The sequence below is a fragment of the Orcinus orca genome, chromosome 4 (genome assembly GCF_937001465.1).
Source record: "Orcinus orca chromosome 4, mOrcOrc1.1, whole genome shotgun sequence".
NCBI classification, from domain to species: Eukaryota; Metazoa; Chordata; class Mammalia; order Artiodactyla; family Delphinidae; genus Orcinus; species Orcinus orca.
In genome coordinates this window covers 69,545,235-69,564,038 of record NC_064562.1, presented here as the reverse complement: position 1 = coordinate 69,564,038, position 18,804 = coordinate 69,545,235, and the positions used below count along the sequence as shown (strand labels likewise).

The 18,804-nt window shown below is 36.6% G+C and overlaps 1 long non-coding RNA gene across 1 annotated transcript; it reads left to right on the top strand.

Annotated features, from left to right (window-relative positions):
* Positions 1-1,464: 1,464 nt before the first annotated feature.
* On the top strand, positions 1,465-10,790 carry LOC125964323 (uncharacterized). Its single transcript, XR_007477246.1, has 2 exons — positions 1,465-1,674; positions 10,682-10,790. It is a non-coding gene; the product is annotated as an uncharacterized LOC125964323 (long non-coding RNA).
* The last annotated feature ends 8,014 nt before the right edge of the window (positions 10,791-18,804 follow it).

Here is an 18,804-nt window from a genome sequence, read left to right as displayed (position 1 = left end):
GGAGGCTGCTTTCAGAATCTTACATGAGCATCTCTGAAGATGGAACCTTACCTTTATATTTGTTATACAGGGCTAACTCACATGACAACTTTTTTTTGAAAGGGCTATTTTATCTTGAAGATTATTAGTTTGGAGGAACTAAGGTGATTGGCAGTAGAAAGAATCAGAACATGTGAAATTCCTTAAAAATTTATTGACAAATAATTTTGCCTATTTTACACAAAATAAAAAAACTTTAAAAAACATATCTCTGATGATGAAGTGTTTGTTTTGTTTTGTTTACTAGTTTTGTTATTGCTTTGTGATATAAAATTTGTTTGGAGCAAGTGAAGAAATACTTTATTGTCACTGACCATTTTTATTAAGCCCAGCAGTCACATAGGCATCTCTAAAGCACATAAAAATAAATCTTTGGTCTACTCATATTTAAATGTTATTAAGGTGATAGTGATGGGAGATTGTTAATTGCCCCCAACAAGAAGAGCCGTGAACACTCTTTGTTCAATTTCAAGCACCTCATTACTAGATATTTGCAGACTTCTAATAAAAAGCAGTCAGAAGGGCTAAAGGCTAAAGTGATTCATTCATAAGAAAAGGTCAAAAGAACATCACGGAAGGCACACAATTAATCTGCATTAATCTGGTCTCAGGTTATTTAAAATCAGGGTTTTGTGGAAGTCAGGGAAAACCTGGACTTTGACACAGTCTATGCATGAATGAGTTTGCATTAATGATGATCAACGGTTACTGAGTATCATTAAGATGGATAGTTTTAAAAAGACAAGATTGTCCATTCTGGATAATGTGGGGACAGAATAATAAATTAGTTGTGTCTTGTTATGTTTATTCCCCAATTTTGTACATACCAAAACAACAACAACAACAACAACAAAAAACGTATTTTAATCACTTCACTCAGGGATGATTTTATGTCTAAAAAACTGGTTAATGCTAAACACATTCAAAATCAGCTAATGTAAATGGACAAATTCTTAGAAATGCACAACCTGCCAAGACTGAATCAGGAAGAAATAGAAAATATGAACAGACCAATCACAAACACTGAAATTGAAACTGTGATTAAAAATCTTCCAACAAACAAAGGCCCAGGACCAGATGGCTTCACAGGCGAATTCTAACAAACATTTAGAGAAGAGCTAACACCTATCCTTCTCAAACTCTTCCAAAATATAAAAGAGGGAAGAACACTCCCAAACTCATTCTATGAGGTCACCATCACCCTGATACCAAAACCAGACAAGGATGTCACAAAGAAAGAAAACTACAGGCCAATATCACTGATGAACATAGATGCAAAAATCCTCAGCAAAATACTAGCAAACAGAATCCAACAGCACATTAAAAGGATCATATACCATGATCAAGTGGGTTTTATTCCAGGAATACAAGAATTCTTCAATATATGCAAATCAATCAATGTGATACACCATATTAACAAATTGAAGGAGAAAAACCATATGAACATCTCAATAGATTCAGAGAAAGCTTTCGACAAAATTCAACACCCATTTATGATAAAACCCCTCCAGAAAGTAGGCATAGAGGGAACTTTCCTCAACATAATAAAGGTCATATATGACAAACCCACAGCCAACATTGTCCTCAATGGTGAAAAACTGAAAGCATTTCCACTAAGATCAGGAACAAGACAAGGTTGCCCACTCTCACCACTATTATTCAACATTGTTTTGGAAGTTTTAGCCACAGCAATCAGAGAAGAAAAGGAAATAAAAGGAATCCAAATCAGAAAAGAAGAGGTAAAGCTGTCACTGTTTGCAGATGACATGATACTATACATAGAGAATCCTAAAGATGCTACCAGAAAACTACTAGAGCTAATCAATGAATTCGGTAAAGTAGCAGGATACAAAGTTAATGCACAGAAATCTCTGGCATTCCTATACACTAATGATGAAAAATATGAAAGTGAAATCAAGAAAACACTCCCATTTACCATTGCAACAAAAAGAATAAAGTATCTAGGAATCAACCTACCTAAGGAGACAAAAGACCTGTATGCAGAAAATTATAAGACAATGATGAAGGGAATTAACGATGATACAAATAGATGGAGAGATATACCACATTCTTGGATTGGAAGAATCAACATTGAGAAAATGACTCTACTACCCAAAGCAATCTACAGATTCAATGCAATCCCTATCAAACTACCACTGGCATTTTTCACAGAACTAGAACAAAAAATTTCACAATTTGTGTAGAAACATAAAAGACCCCAAATAGCCAAAGCATTCTTGAGAACGAAAAATGGAGCTGGGGAATCAGGCTCCCTGACTTCAAACTATACTACAAAGCTACAGTAATCAAGACAATATGGTACTGGCACAAAAACAGAAAGATAGATCAATGGAATAGGATAGAAAGCCCAGAGATAAACCCATGCACATATGGTCACCTTATCTTTGATAAAGGAGGCAGGAATGTACAGTGGAGAAAGGACAGCCTCTTTAATAAGTGGTGCTGGGAAAACTGGACAGGTACATGGAAAAGTATGAGATTAGATCACTCCCTAACACCATACACAAAAATAAGCTCAAAATGGATTAAAGACCTAAATGTAAGGCCAGAAACTATCAAACTCTTAGAGGAAAACATAGGCAGAACACTCTATGACATAAATCACAGCAAGATCCTTTTTGACTCACCTTCTAGAGAAATGGAAATAAAAACAAAAATAAACAAATGGGACCTAATGAAACTTCAAAGCTTTTGCACAGCAATGGAAACCATAAATAAGACCAAAAGACAACCCTCAGAATGGGAGAAAATACTTGCAAATGAAGCAAATGACAAAGGATTAATCTCCAAAATTTATAAGCAGCTCACGCAGCTCAATAACAAAAAAACAAACAAAGAATCCAAAAATGGGCAGAAGACCTAAATTGACATTTCTCCAAAGAAGATATACAGACTGCCAACAAACACATGAAAGAATGCTCAACATCATTAATCATTAGAGAAATGCAAATCAAAACTACAGTGAGATATCATCTCACACCAGTCAGAATGACCATCATCAAAAAATCTAGAAACAATAAATGCTGGAGAGGGTGTGGAGAAAAGGCAACACTCTTGCACTGCCGGTGGGAATGTGAATTGGTACAGCCACTATGGAGAACAGTATGGAGGTTCCTTAAAAAACTACAAATAGAACTACCATATGACCCAGCAATTCCACTACTGGGCCTATACCCTGAGAAAACCATAATTGAAAAAGAGTCATGTACCAAAATGTTCATTGCAGCTCTGTTTACAATAGCCCGGAGATGGAAACAACCTAAGTGTCCATCATCGGATGAATGGATAAAGAAGATGTGGCACATATATATACAATGAAATATTACTCAGCCATGAAAAGAAACGAAATTGAGCTATTTGTAATGAGGTGGATGGACCTAGAGTCTGTCATACAGAGTGAAGTAAGTCAGAAAGGGAAAGACAAATACCGTATGCTAACACATATATATGGAATTTAAGAAAAAAAATGTCATGAAGAACCTAGGGGTAAGATAGGAATAAAGACACAGACCTACTAGAGAATGGACTTGAGGATATCGGGAGGGAGAAGGGTAAGCTGTGACAAAGCGAGAGAGAGGCATGGACATATATACACTACCAAACGTAAGGTAGACAGCTAGTGGGAAGCAGCCACATAGCACAGGGATATTAGCTCGGTGCTTTGTGACCACCTAGAGGGTGGGATAGGGAGGCTGGGAGGGAGGGAGATGCAAGAGGGAAGAGATATGGGAACATATGTATATGTATAACTGATTCACTTTGTTATAGAGCAGAAACTAACACACCACTATAAAGCAATTATACTCCAATAAAGATGTAAAAAAAAAATCAGCTAATGTATAAAGCATAATGCTAAGATTTACATTTACAGTAAGAAGATTTTCAAAATAATTGAAATATATCTCATATATGTTTGAGAAACTATCTGATAAGGAGTTAATATCCAAAATATATACAGAACTCATACAACTCAACAGCAAAAAAAACAAATAATCCAACACAAACATGGGCAAAGGACTTGAATAAACCTTTCGCCAAAGACAGGTAAATGGCCAGCAGGTACTTGAAAAGGTGCTCAAAGTTACTAATCATAATGAAAATGCAAATCAAAACTACAGTGAGATACAACCTCACACGTGTTAGAATAACTGTTCCCTAAAAAACAAAGGAAAGCAAGCACTGGCCAGAATGTGAAGAAAAGGAAACCCTTGTATTCTGTTGGGGCAAATATAAATTGATGTAGCTACTATGAAAAGCAATATGCATGTCCCCCCAAAAAATTAAAAACAGAATTACCATTTGATCCAGTAATCCTACTTCTGGGTATATATCCTGAATTGAAGTCAGGATCTGCACTCCCATGTTCATTGAAGAATTATTCAAAAAAGTGAAGACATGAAAAAAAATTAAAGGTCCATCAACAGATACATGAACAAAGAGAATCTGATGTATACCTATAATGAAATATTATTCATTCTTAAAAAAGAAGAACATCCTGCCATTTGCAAAAACTTGCATGGATATAAGGGATATTATGCTAAGTGAAATAAGCCAGACACAAAAAGGTACATACTGTATGATATCACTTGTAGGTGGAACCTAAAATAGTCAAACACATAGAAGCAGAAAACAGAATGGTGGTGCCAACAACTGAGAGGAGGGGGAAATGAGGAGGTGTTGATCAAAGTGTATAAAGTTTCAGTTATGCAAAATAAGTTCTGAAGTTTTATTGGACAACATAGGGCCTATGACTAATAATATTGTATACATAGAATTTGCTAAAAGGGTAGATCTTATGTTAACTGCTCTTACTACAAAAGGAAACAAAAAAAACAAAGGGGGCAGGAAGAAACTCTGGAGGTGATGGATAAGTTTATGGCATTGATAGTGATGATGATTTCAAGGGTATATACTTATCTCCAAACACATCGAGTTGTATACATTCAATACCTACAGCTTTTTGTATGTCAATTATACCTCAATAAAGTAGTTAAAACTAAAATAAATTAAATTAAATAATAAGAAGAAAACTGAATACATAATCAGATGACTGCTTGGTGAAGATACAGTTAGAACAAAGGTAGGATTGTGTTCCATTAAAGTAAGGATAATTTGACCCAAATTTTAAAGAGAGGTTACAATTAGTTCCATCCATTAAGCACTGATTCTTATTACCTTTAGTTACAGTCACCTTCTCAACTTCACCCTAGATATCGAGATGCATAATTAACTTGCAGGTCACATCATCACCTATTCAAATTATATATTGAAGATAAATAAAATGTGGTATATATATATATATATATATATATATATATACACACACACACACACACACACACACACACAATAGACTATTTCTCAGCCATAAAAAGGAACGAAATAATGCCATTTGCAGCAACCTGGATAGACCTAGAGATTGTCATACTGAGTGAAGTAAGTCAGAAAGAGAAAGAAAAATACTATATGATATCGCTTATATGTGGAATCTAAAAAAAATGGTACAAACGAACCGATTTACAAAACAGAAATAGAGTTACACATGTAGAAAACAAACTTATGCTTACCAAGGGGGAAGGGTGGGGAGGGATAAATTGGGAGATTGGGATTGACATACACACACTACTATATATAAAATAGGTAACTAATAAGAACCTACTGTAGGAGACCTTCAAGGTGGTGGAAGAGTAAGACGTGGAGATCACCTTCCTCCCCACAAATACATCAGAAATACATCTACACGTGGAACAACTCCTACAGAACACCTACTGAACGCTGGCAGAAGACCTCAGACCTCCCAAAAGGCAAGAAACTCCCCACGTACCTGGGTAGGGCAAAAGAAAAAAGGAAAAACAGAGACGAAAGAATAGGGACGGGACCTGCACCTCTGGGAGGGAGCTGTGAAGGTTTCCACATGCTAGGAAGGTCCTTCGTGGGCAGAGACTGCAGGTGGCGGAGGGAGGAAGCTTCCGAGCCACAGAGGAGAGTGCAGCAACAGGGGTGCAGAGGGCAAAGCGGAAAGATCCCCACACAGAGGATCGGTGCTGACCAGCACTCACCAGCCCGAGAGGCTAGTCTGCTCACCCGCCGGGGCGGGTGGGGTCTGGGAGCTGAGGCTCAGTCTTTGGTCGGATCGCAGGTAGAGGACTGGGGTTGGCCACGTGAACACAGCCAGAAGGGGGCTAGTGTGCCACAGCTAGCCAGGAGGGAGTCCGAGGAAAAGTCTGGAGCTGCCGAAGAGGCAAGAGACTTTTTCTTGCCTCTTTGTTTCCTGGTGCGCGAGGAGAGGGGATTCAGAGCACCACCTAAACGAGCTCCAGAGACCGGCACAAGCTGCAGCTATCAGCGCAGACCTCAGAGACGGGCGTGAGATGCTAAGGCTGCTGCTGTAGCCACCAAGAAGCATGTGTGCAAGCACAGGTCACTGTCCACACCTCCCCTCCCGGGAGCCTGTGCAGCCCGCCACTGCCAGGGTCCCGTGATCCAGGGACAACTTGCCCAGGAGAACGCACAGCACGCCTCAGGCTGGTGCAACGTCATGCTGGCCTCTGCTGCTTCAGGCTCGCCCCGCATCCGTACCCCTCCCTCCCCCCGGCCTGAGTAAGCCAGAGCCCCCGAATCAGTTGCTCTTTTAATCCCTCCTGTCTGGGCGAAGAACAGACACCCTCAGGCGACCTACACGCAGAGGCGGGGCCAAATCCAAAGCTAAACCCCAGGAGCTGTGCGAACAAAGAAGAGAAAGGGAAATCTCTCCCAGCAGCCTCAGGGGCAGTGGATTAAATCTCCACAATCAACTTGATGTACCCTGCATCTGTGGAATACCTGAATAGACAACGAATCATCCCAAAATTGAGGGGGTGGACTTTGGGAGCAACAATATTTTGTTTTTCCTTTTTCTCTTTTTCTGGGTGTGTATGTGTATGCTTCTTTGTGTGATTTTGTCTGTATAGCTTTGCTTTTACCATTTGTCCTAGGGTTCTGTCTGTCCATTTCTTCTTTTGTTGCTTTTTTTGCATTTTTTTTTTAGTATAATTTTTAGTGCTTGGTATCGTTGGTGGATTTCTTTTTGGTTTGGTTGCTCTCTTCTTTCTTTTTTTTTATTACTTTTTAATTTTTTATTTTAATAATTAATTTTATTTTTTTATTTTAATAACTTTATTTTATTTTAATTTTCTTTCTTTTGTCTAACTTTTCTTCTGAGCGGTGTGGCTGACAGGGTCTTGGTGCTCCAGACAGGGGTCAGGCTTGTGCCTCTGAGGTGGGAGAGCCAAGTTCAGGACATTGGTCCAACAGAGAGCTCCTAGCTCCATATAATATCAAACGGCAAAAGCTCTCCCAGAGATCTCTATGTCAATGCTAAGACCCAGCTCCTCTCAACGACCAGCAAATTACAGTGTTGGAAAAACTATGCCAAACAACTAGAAAGATGGGAACACAACCCTACCAATTAGCAGAGAGGCTGCCTAAAATCATAATAAGGTCACAGACACCCCAAAACACAGCACCGGAGATGGTCCTCCTCACCAGAAAGACAATATCCAGCCTCATGCACCAGAACACAGGCACTAGTCCGCTCCAACAGGAAGCCTACACAACCCACTGAACCAACCTTAGCCACTGGGGACAGACACCAAAAACAACAGGAACTAAGAACCTGTAGCCTGCAAAAAGTAGACCACAAACAGAGTAAGTTAAGCAAAATGAAGGAGAAAGCAGATGAAGGATCAGTGTAAAAACCCACCACAGCAAACAAATGAAGAGGAAGTAGGCAGTATACCTGGAAGAGAATTCAGTAATGATAGTAAAGATGATACAAAATCTTGGAAATAGAATGGAGAAAATACAAGAAACGTTTAACAAGGACCTAGAAGAACTAAAGAGCAAACAAACAGTGATGAACAACAAAATAAATGAAATTAAAAATTCTCTAGAAGGAATCAATAGCAGAATAACTGAGGCAGAAAAAGAGATAAAGGACCTGGAAGATAAAATAGTGGAAATAACTACTGAAGAGCAGAATAAAGAAAAAAGAATGAAAAGAATTGAGGACAGTCTCAGAGACCTCTGGGACAACATTAAGCACACCAACATTTCAATGATAAGGGTCCCAGAAGAAGAAGAGAACAAGAAAGGGACTAAGAAAATATTTGAAGTGATTATAGTTGAAAATTTCCCTAAGATGGGAAAGGAAATAGTTAATCAAGTCCAGGAAGCACAGAGAGTCCCATAGAGGATAAATCCAAGGGGAAACACGCCAAGAAACATATTAATCAAACTATCAAAAATTACATACAAAGAAAAAATATTAAAGGCAGCAAGGGGAAAAAAACAAATAACACGCAAGGAAATCTCCATAAGGTTAACAGCTGATCAATCAGCATAAACTCTGCAAGCCAGAAGGGACTGGCAGGACATATTTAAAGTGATAAAAGGGAAAAAGCTACAGCCAAGATTACTCTACCCAGCATGGATCTCCCTCAGGTTCGACAGAGAAATTAAAACATTTACAGACAAGCAAGAGCTAAGAGAATTCAGCACCACCAAACCAGCTTTACAACAAACGCTAAAGACACTTCTCTAGGCAGGAAACACAAGAGAAGGAAAAGACCTACAATAACAAACCCAAAACAATTAAGAAAATGGTAATAGGAACATACATATTGATAACTGCCTTAAATATAAATGGATTAAATGCTCCAACCAAAAGACACAGACTGGCTGAATGGATACAAAAAAAAGACTCGTATATACACTGTCTACAAGAGACCCACTTCAGACCTAGGGACACAAACAGACTGAAAGTGAGGGGATGGAAGAAGATATTCCATGCAAATGAAAATCAAAAGAAAGCTGAAGCAGCAATTCTCATATCAGACAAAATATACTTTAAAGTAAAGACTGACTATCACAAGAGACAAAGAAGGACACCATATAATGATTAAGGGATCAATACAAGAAGAAGATAATAACAATTGTAAATATTTATGCACCCAACACAGGAGCACCTCAATACATAAGACAAATGCTAACAGCCATAAAAGGGGAAATCAAAAGTAACACAATCATAGTAGGGGACTTTAACACCCCACTTTAACCAATGGACAGATCATCCAAAATGAAAATAAATAAGGAAACATGAGTTTTAAATGATACATTAAACAAGATAGACTTAATTGATATTTATAGGACATTCCATCCAAAAACAACAGAATACACTTTCTTCTCAAGTGCTCATGGAACATTCTCCAGGATAGATCATATCTTGGTTCACAAATCAAGCCTTGGTAAATTTAAGAAAATTGAAATCGTATCAAATATCTTTTCCAACCACAACACTATGAGACTGATTATCAATAACAGGAAAATATTTGAAAAAAATACAAATGTATGGAGGCTAAACAATATACTACTTAATAACCAAGGGGTCACTGAGGAAATCAAAGAAGAAATAAAAAATACCTAGAAACAAATGACAATGAAAAAACGATGACCCAAAACATATTGGATGCAGCAAAAGGAGTTGTAAGAGGGAACTTTATGGCAAAACAATCCTACCTCAAGAAACAAGAAAAATCTCAAATAAACAACCTTACCTTACACCTAAAGCAATTACAGAAAACAGAACAAAAACCCCAAAAGTTAGCAGAAGGAAAGAAATCATAAAGATCAGATCAGAAATAAATGAAAAAGCAATGAAGGAAACAATAGCAAAGATCCATAAAACTAAAAGGTGATTCTTTTAGAAGATAAACAAAATTGATAAACCATTAGCCAGACTCATCAGAAAAAAAAAAAAAGGGAGAAGACTCAAATCAATAGAATTAGAAATGAAAAAGGAGAAGTAACAACTGACACTGCAGAAATACAAAGGATCATGAGAGATTACGACAAGCAATTCTATGCCAATAAAATGGACAACCTGAAAGAAATGGACAAATTGTTAGAAAAGCACAAGCTTCCGAGACTGAACCAGGAAGCAATAGAAAATATGAACAGACCAAACTCAAGCACTGATATTGAGACTGTGATTTAAAATCTTCCAACAAACAAAAGTCCAGGACCAGATGCCTTCACAGGCGACTTCTATCAAACATTTAGAGAAGAGTTAACACCCATCCTTCTCAAAAGCTTCCAAAATATACCAGAGAGAGGAACACTCCCAAAATCATTCTACGAGACCACCATCATCCTGATACCGAAACGAGACAAAGATGTTACAAAGAAAGAAAACAACAGGCCAATATCACTGATGAACACAGATGCAAAATCCTCAACAAAATACTAGCAAACAGAATCCAACAGCACATTAAAAGGATCAGACACCATGGTCAAGTGGGGTTTATCCCAGGAATGCAAGGATTCTTCAATATACACAAATCAGTCATTGTGATAAACCATATTCACAAATTGAAGGAGAACAACCATACAATCATCTCAATAGATGCAGAAAAAGCTTTCAACAAAATTCAACACTCTTTTATGGTAAAAACCCGCCAGAACATAGGCATAGAGGGAATTTACCTCAACATAATAAAGGTTATATATGACAAGCCCACAGCCAACATCATTCTCAATGGTGAAAAACTGAAACCATTTCCACAAAGATCAGGAACAAGACAAGGTTGCTCACTCTCACCACTCTTATTCAACATAGTTTTGGAAGTTTTAGCCACAGCAATCAGAAAAGAAAAAGAAATAAATGTAATCCAAATAGGAAAAGAAGAAATAAAGATGTCACTGTTTGCAGATGACATGATACTATACATAGAGAATCCTCAAGATGCTACCAGAAAACTACTAGAGCTAATCAATGAATTTAGTAAAGTAGCAGGATACAAAATTAATGCACAGAAATCTCTGGCATTCCTATACACTAATGATGAAAACTGTGAAAGAGAAATTAAGGAAACACTCCCATTTACCACTACAACAAAAAGAATAAAATACCCAGGAATAAACCTACCTAAGGAGATAAAAGACCTGTATGCAGAAAATTATAAGACACTGATGAAAGAAATTAAAGATGATACAAAGAGATGGAGAGATATACCATGGTCTTGGATTGGAAGGATCAACATTGTGAAAAAGACTACTACCCAAAGCAATCTACTCATTCAATGCAATCCCTATCAAAGTACCACTGGCATTTTTCATAGAACTAGAGTAAAAAATATCACAATTTGTATGGAAACACAAACGACCCCAAATAGCCAAAGCATTCTTGAGGAAGAAAAATGGAGCTGGAGGAATGAGGCTCCCTGACTTCAGAATATACTACAAAGCTACAATAATCAAGACAGTATGGTACTGGCACAAAAAAAGAAATATAGATCAATGCAACAGGATAGAAAGCCCAGAGATAAACCCACACACATGTGGTCACCTTATTTTTGATAAAGGAAGCAAGAATATATAATGGATAAAAGACAGCCTCTTCAATAAGTGCTGCTGGGAAAATTGGACAGCTACATATAAAAGAATGAAATTAGAAAACTCCCTAAGACCATATGCAAAAATAAACTCCAAATGGATTAAAGACATAAATGGAAGGCCAGACACTATAAAACTCTTAGAGGAAAACAAGCAGAACACTCTATGACATAAATCACACCAAGGTCCTTTTTGACCCACCTCCTAGAGAAATGGAAATAAAAAAAATATAAACAAATGGGACCTAATGAAACTTCAAAGCTTTTGCACGGCAAAGGAAACCATAAACAAGACCAAAAGACAACTCTCAGAATGGGAGAAAAGATTTGCAAATGAAGCAACTGACAAAGGATTAATCTCCAAAATATACTAGCAGCTCATGCAGCTCAATATGAAAAAAAACAACCCAATCCAAAAATGGGCAGAAGACCTAAATAGACATTTCTCCAAAGAAGATATACATATTGCCAACAAACACATGAAAGAATGCTCAACATCACTAATTATTAGAGAATGCACATCAATACTTCATTGAGGTATCACCTCACACCAGTCAGAATGGCCATCATCAAAAAATCTACAAACAATAAATGCTGGAGAGGGTGTGGAGAAAAGGCAACACTCTTGCACTGTTGGTGGGAATGTAAATGGAGAACAGTATGGAGGTTCCTTAAAAAACTAAAAATAGAACTACCATACGACCCAGCATTCCCTCTTCTGGGCATATACCCTGAGAAAACCATAATTCAAAAACAGTCATTGACCACAATGTTCATTGCAGCTCTATTTACAATAGCCCGGAGATGGAAACAACCTAAGTGTCCATCATTGGATGAATGGAAAAAGAAGATGTGGCACAGATATACAATAGAATATTACTCAGCCATAAAAAGAAATGAAATTGAATTATTTTTAGTGAGGTGGATGGACCTAGTGTCTGTCATACATAGTGAAGTAAGTCAGAAAGAGAAAAACAAATATCGTATGCTAACACATATATATGGAATCTAAAAATATATATACGGTTCTGAAGAATGTAGGGGCAGGACAGGAATAAAGACACAGATGTAGAGAATGGACTTGAGGACATGGGGAGGGAGAAGGGTGAGCTGGGATGAAGTGAGTGAGTGGCATGGACTGATATATACTACCAAATGTAAAATAGATAGCTAGTGGGAAGCAGCCGCATAGGAGAGGGAGATCAGCTCCGTGCTTTTGACCACCTAGAGGGGTGGGATAGGGAAGGTGGGAGGGAGACGTAAGAGGGAGAAGATATGGGGATATATGTATACATATAGCTGATTCACTTTGTTATACAGCAGAAACTAACACAACATTGTAAAGCAAGTATACTCCAATAAAGATGTTAAAAAAAAAGAAAGAACCTACTGTACAGCACAGAGAACTCTATTCAATATTCTGTAATGACCTATATGGGAACAGAATCTAAAAAAGGGTGGATATATATATAACTAATTCACTTTGCTGTATAGTAGAAATGAACACCACATTGTAAATCAACTATACTTCAATAAAAAATAATTTAAAAAAATTATACACTGAGTAATAGTATCCTTTAAGTAATAAAGTGTTCCTAGTTAAAACATGATCTCCAATGATTTGATGGTATAATGCACTGTGTTCTATTGTGTCACTACATACAGACTCAATTGAGACTTTAAAGTAGTAATCACTTAATTTCTAAGAAGGAATAATAAGACCGGATATATTTTGGGTTTTATGAGACAATATTCTTGTTTTACTTTTGTATTGAGGAATTAAGTAATTTAGTCTTTCAACTCTACTACATGTAAAATACTATGCTAGGCACCGGGGATTTTATAGTAAACATGAAGAAGTAGTCCTTGCCTGCACAGAGCACTCTGCACCTAACAGTGTGATGAGATACCCTGCATTTTTTTAAAAAAGTGTCTCTATGAGGTTCATCTAATGAGTGGATTTCTCTGAATACCTGGTTTAAATCAGGTGGTCAGTTAGACATGTAAGTCTCATAAAGTCAGTGAGAATTCCCAAGGAAATGGGAATTGTATAATGTGATGTTTTATGTGAGTGTTTAAAGAACATGTAAATTAATTATCCACTTGATTATTTTCTTGCTATATGGGAGAATAATTGCCCATTGATTGTGTAATGCCAGTAGCAGAGAATTATTTGAAATGGATATTAATTCTTTACCGTGACTTGAACCCAAATATTTTGATGAGAATACTACTATGAAATTATAATAAAAGTTAATAGGGAAATAAAAATTTAATTTCTACTTTGCAAATCTCTCGAATATATAGCTAATATAAGAAACACATTACAAATATAGTCAATGATTTTTTTTTAAGGGAAAGAGAAAGAAAAGCAAAAATTTTAATTAGATAATGGAAGAGAAAAGAAAAGACTAACATGATTATAAATAGCTAGGGCAAAGAAATGTGATTTTAATTCACTTTCACCAACATTTACTGAGATCCCCAAGGTGCAAGGCACTGTGCTAGGTTGGCAAATAATATCAACATAAGTAAGAAATAGCTGTGCTCCCGGGATTGCACGATTTTGTGGGGATTTATTTTCTTCTCATTCTAATTTCTCTATCTCAGGATGCGTATCTTAGTACCTGATTCTAAATGAGTATCCAGCCCTCCTCACATATTACTGGATTGTTTGAGAGTTAATGAGAGGTTTAAAGGGAGAAATTAAAACATTCACAAGAGTCCTCCTTGGGTTGTACCCCCTTGCATAGTGATAGAGATTTTTTGTTGCATTTTCATGGCAGTAACACTCAGGGTTGTTTGTGAATTTGTCTCATCAAGTAAGAAGAATCTCATCGTGCCCCCCACCAAGCTCGCACTTGCTAATCACTGTTAATTGCCGAAAATTGAGATCAACAGACTGTTCACTGAGTACTGCGATGGGTACTTAACTTATTGGCACTGAGGTTTCCTGTGTGCCCATTTCCACTAATGGACCATTTGTCCTGAAAATTGGAAATCCCAGCATCAATCACATAAACCACACTCAGTAGGCAGACGTGTTTACCTTCCTCTTCACCTCCAAAAGGAGGACAATAGGGACAGGGGCTTACATCTGGCCAGAAAACAGGCAGCCTATGTGGAGAGCCAAAGTCCTTCACTCCACCAGTAAAGCTCAAGAAAAAGAAACTCCCAGAGCAGTAAACCATTCTGAAACAGAGGATGATAAGAGGCAGAATCTCTCACTGCCATCCTTTTCCTTTCAGGCTCCCTGTCAAGATGCCACAGCAGTACAGGAAAAATCAAAGGATGCCTCCAGAGCTTACTCAATTGACAGGACTTCTTCATATCCGCCTCAAAAGCTGCTTCCTTTAAGAGGCTACTATCATTGTGAATCTGAAGACAAAAATCATGGTGATTAGAGACTAACAATTGATAGTATATGGTCCTGATGCAGAAGGAACAAGGAAACTATGCCTTCCATCACCAATCACCATGCCATACATCTTCTTCCAGAGGTCAGAAAGGGTACAACTGAACCTGTGTTTCATGTGATGTACATTTCCCTACAGTTGTGGTATATGTGTCTAACACTGACACACCTTAAAGAGGGTAATCTCCCTGGGGTTTGTTAGATCTCTTGCATATAGTGAACAGTAAACCTTATCCCCTAAAATCCCAAGCCACCCTACTTTCATCTCCCATGATTATTATTCATCATTAAAACTTCTTGTTTCAGGATGTTAAAGAAAAATTATTCTATTTTTGTAAACCCAAACTCAAGCCAATCTGAGTGGGGCTTCTTTTCTTTCTGGCTGGCTTATTGCTAAAGAAAAAATTGTTCTGACATGTTAAAACCATAAGGAAGACTTTATTCGAGACTGTGATTGATGTCAAGACTATTACAACAGGGAAAGGGACTGTGCTCAACTCTGAATTCAACAGAGAGCTGGGGATTTATAGCCAATGAGCAGAATGAGGGTTGTCAGTGTATGGAAAATTACCAGGAGGAGACATCAAATGTAGGGAGATTCTTGCTAAAGGGAGGCCGGGATAATCATGTATCAAGGGTAGGGGGATTCTTCCTAAACTGACTTAATAGGATTGTTGCAAAAACTGGACTCAGCAGACTGAAGAGAGGGCCCAATGGCAGGCCCTGGTCCAAAAGTGGGCTCAGAGTAATCTGCCTAAAGTTTGGTCAAAAAGAGAGTCTTTGTCAAGAGGAGGCAGTGACCCTATAACAGGTCACCCTGTGTCTAGAGGTTATAAAGTTTAAAAGCATAGTCCTTAGATGTAATTCCATTATTGGTTAGAGACTAACAATAAGCCAGCCAGAAAGAAAAGAAGCCCCACTCAGACTGGCTTGAGTTTGGGTTTACAAAGATAGATTATCTATTTTTATAGGGTATATTTTTATATGGCTCTTCCTTTACCTCCCCAATTCATCCCCTTTGATCTATGCAGATATTCTTCTCTCCCTCCAACTCCTGCAACTATCCCATCCATAATTCAGCCAGTCCCTGTTCCTATTTGTAGCTTTCCTGATTTTTGGTGCCTTTATTTCATCACCTAAAACATCTCCATCTGCATCTATCTTGCCCCAGTCATTTAGGTTTGATTTAATATCAATTTTTAAAAGTCCCCGGATCCAAAAATTTATTGTAATTTGGCCCTAGAATATTATTGTCCCTTCTTGAATTTTGTTCCTTGCTCTTATTCTACCTAATGTAGATGTTTTCTAAACTCTCAATCTACATATCCTTTCTCCAAGGTAAAGGCCACCAAAATCATCTGTAGGGTGTAGTTATTCTATGTCCTTGATTCAAGACAGCAATGAGCTTTGAAACTATGGGTACCCTAGCCCGGTCACAGGGTTACAGAAAAGAAAAAAGATTTCTTTATGAGGGTCTAGAATCTACAAAATTCTTACAGAGAATAGGCTCTGTAAGAGTTTTTGCATTCTTTTTTTAGGCCTCAAATTTATAAATTATCAGTTTGTGGCATATTATCTTCAATAATTAATTAATTTCCTTATATTTTTTAATAATTTCATCTCCACGACCCCAATATCCCACCCTATTCTTTTTCCCACTCTAAGTACCTGAATTTGAGTATTAAATTTACCCAAGTGGTATTGTACTATATATCTAACTCTGCTCACTTTTTCCACAAAATATTATGCACAATGTGTCAATCCATACTGATATCTGTACATCTTGTTCATCCTTTTTAACTGATATGTTATTCTATTTTTTGCATATATAACAACATTGTCTAGTTGGACATTAATTGGACATTTCCATTGTTTCGAAGTCTTTACTATTACAAATAGTGCTTTGATATACACCCTTATCTAGGCTTATTTGGGTACCTTGCCGAGAGTTTCTCTAAGACACATAACCAAGGAGCAGTACTGCTGGGTAGTAGATTACGCATACTTGATTCCATTATATACTCAAGTTGGTCTCCTGAGTGGTTGCTCCAATATTCTTCTTTCTAATAGTGAATGAGTGTTTCTATATCTTCATATCCTCACTAGCACTGGACACTGTCTGAATTTTTAAGTTTTATTCTTCTGATGAGTACACAAAATCATGTCTCATTTTAATTTTTAATTCTATGATTACTAAAAAAAAATATAAACACTTCTCCATATAATTATTAGCCATTCAAAGTTTCTCCCTGTGAATTGTCCATTCATACCCTTTATTCACTTCTACACTGGGTCGCCTGACAATTTCTTCCTGATTTGCAGGGATTCTTTACACTTGTAAGTTTTAATCCTCCTTTATTTACATATTTTTAAAACATAGTCTTCCAGTTTCTTTTTAATGTTTATATATGGTACCATTGTTAAACAGAAGTCTTTAATGTTACTGTAATCAAATCTATTAATTTTCTTCTATTTGTGATAAATCCATTTGTTGCTTGTTTAAGAAATCTCCAGATTCAAGGTCAAATGATATTCTTCTGAATTTTGTTCTAATAGTTGTATAACATCTCCTTTAATGTTTTGGTCTTTAACCAATTTTGATTTTCATTTTTTTATAGGTACAAGAATGAAGACCATTTCTGAATAGCATTTATTAAATAATCCTTTTCCACTTAGAAGCCACCACTACTGTGCATGTGCGAATATATACATATATATGAAAGTTTCATATATACTCACATCTGATTATTTGATTGTCTAGTAAAACAATACCTTATTATCTGGTCAGATAAGTCTCCTCTCTTTACTTTTACTTTTGTCTTAGATATTCGTTGACATTTAGTCCTCCATAAATTTTAGTATTACTTTGTTCAGTTCTCAAAAATATCACATTGGAATTTTGAATAGAATTTCATTATGTTTATAGATTAATTTGGGAAGAACTGACATCTTTACAACGTTAAGCTTTCTTATTCAAGAACGTGTTAACTTTCTTTTTCTCCAAATAGAGATAAGAAATAATGCTCTACTTCCACCTCCAAAAATCCTTAAATAATGACAAAATGGTCTAGTTAGCTTTTACATAGGTGCTGGATACTTGAATAAAGATTTATGTGGAGGATATTAAGACCTATCTCAGTTTGTTTTCTCTTTTATAGATCAATGCTAGTCAAAATAGTTGGTTGTGACACTGGGATATAAGGAACTTGTACCAGAAAGTTCTTACTTCATCAAAAAAGACTTCTAGAGGAAAAAAAATCAGCATGATCATTGGAGATGATTTCTAGACTCTCCTTTAACACTAAATATGATAATTTGATTGACAGTAGTTTATAAAGTTTTCTAATTTTATAAAAATTCGAAATGTCAGAAGTTTTGCTATAATTTACATAATCTTTAGTGCATAAAAGCTGTTCCTATTAATTTTTAAAATTCCTTAAAGTGCTTTGATTCCTTATGGGTTATTATTTTAAATAATTTTTTTCCTCTTTCACATATCAATACTTTCATTAAGTAAGTCATCTTTATGGAAGGGGAAAGCAGAGAAAAGACATACGTTAGAGCTTACAAAGTACTTTATCATTTCTGTGTCCCAATGGCACAGGGAAGCCAGTTGGAAAAACACTAGATTGGCTGATAAATTGTAGAACCCAGAAAATCAGCAAGCTCCATTTTATGTAATTAAGCACATCATTCTAATAAGCATTTCCTGGAGAAACACTTTAAAGGGAAAGGAAGTTTATCTTCAAGATATCTTCTTCATCTATAACCTTCTGAATTCCTTTTTCCTTCCTCTTTTTCTTTTTAAAATTAAAACTTCAGTTTTAATATGAGTATTTCATGAGCAATAACAATAAAAAGTTAAACTTTTCAGGACATTTCAAATAAAGGCAAACATTT